This window comes from Mastigoproctus giganteus, chromosome 9 (assembly GCF_048544385.1).
Source record: "Mastigoproctus giganteus isolate SK-2022 chromosome 9, ASM4854438v1, whole genome shotgun sequence".
NCBI classification, from domain to species: domain Eukaryota; kingdom Metazoa; phylum Arthropoda; class Arachnida; order Uropygi; family Thelyphonidae; genus Mastigoproctus; species Mastigoproctus giganteus.
The window spans coordinates 48,217,810-48,223,809 of NC_143583.1; the positions used below are offsets into that span (position 1 = coordinate 48,217,810).

General features: G+C 35.9%; 1 protein-coding gene across 3 annotated transcripts in view; it reads right to left on the reverse strand.

The window, feature by feature from the left end:
* LOC150080204 (glutamate-gated chloride channel-like) overlaps window positions 1-5,692 on the reverse strand; it is a 240,794-nt gene extending 235,102 nt beyond the window's left edge. Inside the window, exon 1 of one of the 3 annotated variants that reach the window (XM_090381055.1) lies at window positions 5,279-5,692. The gene's annotated coding sequence lies outside the window, so the exon portion shown is untranslated. Of the gene's footprint in view, window positions 1-4,495; window positions 4,512-5,278 lie in introns of those variants that run through there. The other 2 variants (XM_090381057.1, XM_090381056.1) reach the window with 2 other exon arrangements.
* Between the last annotated feature and the right edge of the window lie 308 nt (window positions 5,693-6,000).

Genomic DNA, 6,000 nt, shown 5'->3' on the forward strand with positions numbered 1-6,000 from the left:
TAGATTGTAAACGTATGGGCATTGTCTTAGAGCAGAATTATTCCATCTTGCAGTTATCCCCAGTAGTTTGAGTTTCTTGCTGAGGCGGTAGCTGTTCAAAGTTTCGACATACCCTTCGAGTTAATGTTAGCATCCGATTACCGTAACTTTTCCTGCAGAAAAAGTTTTGATAACACAAGCAATATTCTGTTATGGACTTCTTGTGGTTCTCTCCATCAGCAGTTAAAAAATTTAATCGCTGCGCGCTGATCCGCTTTGGAAACAAAACCGTCCCTCTCAAATTCCATATGAAAAATGTGATAAACAACTGCAACAAAGAGAAAACGAAACAGGGTTGGTCTTGTTATTAACTACCTTGTCGACGTGTCTGTTTAAGCGTACAGGAATCCATTTTCCTCCCCACCCTGCTGTGAATTGTCACGAGTCCGATATGTTGTAATTGAACAACCCCGTTACACGGAATATAATTAAGATTTTCAGCCATGTATACTAATTGATAATTCGATTATAATTAAGGAGTGTAATTAACGAATTGGTAATCTGTAGCGTATGCCAGTCCGTCAGACTTTGACACCATTTTTGTTTTGTAGACAAGTCTGAAAAGTTTGGCAACCTCTGAGATACACTGGCGCCTAGTGGCATGAGATGCTTTGGCACTAACCTAAGCGGCTAATCCAATACCAACTGGCGCTTTGACTTCAATTATTTTCAATATTACCCCTTATAACCCCAATTCTCATGTAAAAATATTTTTATTCCTCCAAGAAGATGGAAACTAAAATGAAGGAAACTACGTAAACTTCAAAAACCATCTTCATGACATTAAAATGTGAAAGTGCAACGAGAAGTAAACAGCTGACTTTATTTTGGAAAGGGTCACTGCGTTATTACTTGTTTTGTCAAGAGCAATTACTAGTCATTAGCAGTAGAAGTCTCTTTTAATAGCTTTGACGACCGTTAATAAAATAAAAGGGACATGAATGTGCAAAAATCTCGGAGAACTACGCCTTTTCTTCCACCAAAAGCACTAATTGGAATTATGGGTAAACAAGTGTGTTAAAGGGCCATAAGTGACAGAACGACAGAGTCTCTGTTTTCTACCTTTATTTCCAACATTAAGTTAATGATGTGGGTTATTAAAGTAATGCTATTACTATGTATGAAAAGGTGGTCCATAAGTAAGGAAAGTATTTTGAATAACTTCTATGTATAAGTTATTTTAACAGTAGTTTATAATCTTATTGTTTCAGAATAATTTGAACCTAGGAAAAGTATCATGAGCCTTACTATGAAGGAGAGGATTGAAATTATAACGTGGCATGAAAAATATGAAAATAATGAAGTAGTTTCACTGCAATTCCAGAAGTTTTTTTAGACATAAGCCAACCACAATAAAGAACAAAATCAAATTGGGTTGAAGTTTGATGAAGTAGGAATTGTGCACAATTTGCCAACACCTTTTAGGTTTTGGCAGATTGTGCACAAAACTTATAAGAGGGAAAATTCTTATAAGTTTATTATTCTTTGAGATATTATTCCAATAATATCTCAAAGAAAGGGAAGTTTAGAACTTACCTAAAAGAAGTTTAAATAGAATCATAAAGGAAATCAAAACTCGTGGATAAAAACCTAGCGGTTTTTAGCCACGAGTGTAATAGACCAAGATATCGTTGACAATGTTTTGTGGACTGATTATGCCACATTTAAACTAACTGAAACTGTTAAATATGTTTATTACTCTCTTAACAACCCCCATTTATTCTATTTAAACATTCCTGGCTTGATAATCTGTACTGGAATTTGAACAAGGAGTGTTCTCTGTCCTTTTTTTCCTTTGAAACATTCTTGGCTGGACAGTAGAAAGCTGCCTGAGATTGTTAAAAGACAAATAATTTCATTAATGTAATCCAAAAATCATTTTCAGCATTTCTTTTTATACAGGATGGAGCACCAACTCATTCTACAAAAATTTTCGGCGAATTCTTCGAAGAAATTTCTCAGGTCGATGGATCGGATGACGAGGTCCACTGCACTCTCGAGATTTAATACCCGGTGATAACTTTTTGTGGAGATTCTTAAAGAACGAAGTATTTAGAAACAAATCCAGGTCTTTTGTCCCAAAGTCTCCGTTGGAGCTTTAGCAGTCAATATTTAGAGAATTGGAGAATATTTCTAAGAAATTATGTTGCTGTATGTGTGCCCAAAAGGCTACAATTTTATGAAAACGAAAATAGCTGCCATATTAAACAGATGTAATTTTTTGACCTTTCTATTGTATTAGTATTTATTAAAATATATATTAAAAATAAGGTCGTTGTTTACAATTAAATATATTCCCTTACTTATGGACCATTCTGTATAATAAAGAATGCAACTTAAATAAAATAATAAATTCTTCTCTATAGTTCGTGTATTATTTTACCATTTTAATGTGAGGATACATTTAAACATGTTTTCATTGTGACCAGAAAAATTTTCTTTTTGACGTCGGACTTAAAATGTAATTAATATGAATTAGTAATTGGCATTAATTAATTATTTATTCACATTTGATTTTGATTAATGAGAAGCTGAAGTTTCAATACATTTCTTATTACAAATTATTCAAAATATGCGCAAAAGTGAGTGAACAGTAGCATGCTATTGTGGTGCACGTTTGTATGCGTGCTTTGGTAATTAGTCTCTTATAAAGAAACGGGGATTGTATCCCACTAGTAAACAAGTTTCGAAATAACACGCAACTCTGATTACTGCACTCTTACGTGCTCAAGAAAAGCAGTTAGCATGAGGTTAAAATGTACAAACATCTCTCTCTCTCTCTCTCTCTCTCTGTATAATACAAAGGAAGATAAGACAAAAAATTAAAAATTAAAATTAATTTTGTGTATAAATATAACATAATCATTATAGTTGCATTTATACTTATCATTTTATTAATAAAATTATAAATTTAATTAATAAAATGATATAAATAGTGTGCTTTTCTTGAGGCATTACCATACACCTTGGAAAACCAAGATATATTGGATTTTAATTGATCGAACGTGTTCCAAAGTTATAAAGGTAACACTAAAGACCTTGCAATTGTAATCGAATAGTGTTTCACTTCCCAGAATGCATCTCTTCGCGAATTAAAGGTATTACATCATCCCATACTCTTTTTTGATAAGGAGAAGCCGCAGTAACGAATGTCTGTTGTCTGTATCAAGGACAAACATGCGCGCCCTCTACCATTACCATGGCTACACTTTTGGTGCAAAAGCATGAATTAATATTTCAATGTCAAACGCATGGTGTTTAGCATACTAACCACAGATCTGTTTTTGGTTCTTTTTTTTTAACCCTTTTAGTCACGTGATTTTGCTCTTAGCCTGTTATTTGTCGAAGAGGTAGGAACGGATATGACGATGAGACTTGCTCATTGGACCGATCAAGCAGAAAGTTGGTTCTGAGTAAATTAAAGATTAAACAACCCACACATAATAATCCAATGAGAAACCAGTGCGATATTAGCAGTGAATTGTGTTTTGGCGTGTTTAACCCATGTCTAGAAATTTCCCTAACCATGCATCTAACTCCAAACAGAAAAGACAACAGACACAGCAACTATTGGATAAACAAAATCTTTGTTTATAACTTCAATGTAAAATCTCTGCTTTAGGACAGTCAATGTTCCAAAATCACAATTGATAATGGACCATTCATTTTGGTCGCAACCTACCGATTCATACCTGCGTCCACTTACACCACCCAAAGAGCACGCTTTCCCTAAAGGTGCTTGTTAATGCCAGTCAAAAAAATATCAGAAAAGATATTCTTTCGAGAGATTTAAATGAAACTGAAACCAATAAAGGATGTATAGTGGAATGGTAGCACTGATAAAATCGAGATAAATGTAAAATTAGAGGAATAAATTAGTTGAACTGGAAAGTTCAATGTACTTTTCAATCGTTATCAATGATGGCCTTTTATACACATTCACGGACGGAAGAAAATGAGATAAAACGAAAAGATACCACTTCATATTAAGCCTTCTCGTACCTTCTAATATATTTTTAGAATTATTCAACTAATGAGCATGCAGATACAGTTAAGGAACTTTTTTTACGAGCGAGTATAATTTCATATTAGAATCTTTGCATTCATTTCGTGAAGAAGTGAAATTAGTTGGTTTAAGGACTTACCATGCTTACCATACGTTTAATAATGATCTCCTTATTGTCCAATGAAAGGCATAATTTCTTCAGCATTTGTTTCTATCAGGAGACAGAGCAAATATTTTAATTTTATTTTTATTTCTCAAAATTAAAATAAGAGCATTTATTTTAATTTTGTAAAATTACTACGCATGTTCTTGTAGATTTGATAGAAGCGGTTTAAATTATCAATGCATCCAGTCTGTTTCAGCAGGAAAAATAGGGTAGCCCTCCCCCTCTGAATCCTTTCTAATTTATAATTTTTATAAAAACTTTTTGCACCAATATCTATAAATTACCTTTGGGAATTTTCAACCATTTCAAAAACTTCCTGTACATATCACTCGACATCCAAGATAAGAACCGCGAGGCTTTCGCCACAAATGAAACTTGAAGTCAGAAATCCATTGGAGATCCAGTTCGTATGAGGGATTGGAACCCAATGTGCAATGCAATTAAATTTTTTTCTAAAAGCTGTGGACTTTTTAGATATTTTAAGCAATCCTATACAAAGGGTGGTTCAGAAGGTAAACTGTCTTCTAGCTGTGTTAGTGTTCTCCTTTCATTGAAAAAGCGTGTTATTCTTAGATTATTAACATTACATCCAGATGATTATAACTCCTTACGCTTCCTTTCAATTGAAAAATAAAATAAAGGACGCAGAGAAACATTAAATTCATTAATGAATCCTAAATTAGGGCCGAGTATGGATGTTTCCGAAGAGGCAGAAGCACGGGTGGCTTCTTTATATCAGAAAATTTGTTTAAGGGAATTTGAATTGATTACTCTATCATATTGAATCAGATTCATTTAAGCATAATCTCTGTTGAATACTATTAAAATCTGTGAGCATACGTGGCATCACTATCACGCGTGTGTGACGTCACAAATACAGTCAGTTGGAAAGCGTCTTTTGATTCAGCTGGTGAAAATTAAACCCCTTTGTCATCAAATGAACTTAATTCTTCCTCCCCCTTCTCCTCCCCTACCCACGGCGCAGTAGTGCCGAGTCATTCAAAAATACATGAATAGGCATGCGCTAAGCATAGTTGCAACCTCAAGGAACTTAAAAGGGTGCTTACCCAATTCTCCCTCCGCCGCCAACAGTTTTTTTTTTCTTTTCTTCTTCTTTTTGACCACTTTAGGAATCCGAGAGACAGCTAGAGATGATTGGGATCAAACACCACGCAAGCTATACAACCACGAGCTGCGCAGAACACCATCGGCACAACCACACTATGGAAACCACAGAAGTAAGGTCTTTTTCCCCCACAAAAAAATGCGATCCGCCTCCCCCTTCCGTATCAGAGCGAAGCATGGGTCGTCAGCATGCGGCGATCACAGGACTACTAACATCGCTATCAGTAGGGCCGGTTAGAGGGCCCGGCAGCAATAGATAAAGGTACCTATCAGCTCGTTAGGCATGTGTGTGCACTGCCCACCCAAACAGCGACTACCAGGCGATCCTGTTAGAGCGTTACTATGGCAGCTGGAGAAACGCCAAGTGCGCGTTTGAGCTGCATGGCATTACCTCCGAGATCATGCGCAGTGTGTACCCGATAGCTAAATGTAGTATGTCTATTTAATTCCTGTGTCTAGGTGATTCGCAGTGTTGCCTGAACGCGCAGTTGCAACTCCCCCCCCCCTTTAGTTGGAGTTTGCAGGCTCGTGGTTACTTACGGGCGACATACACATGATTCGGGAGATCGATAAGATGGCGTCAAACAAGTTGTTTACACTGAATGGTGAAGCTCCGTATCCTGTAGGGAAGACAGAGGATGGGGAGGAGCATCTCCGTATGTAG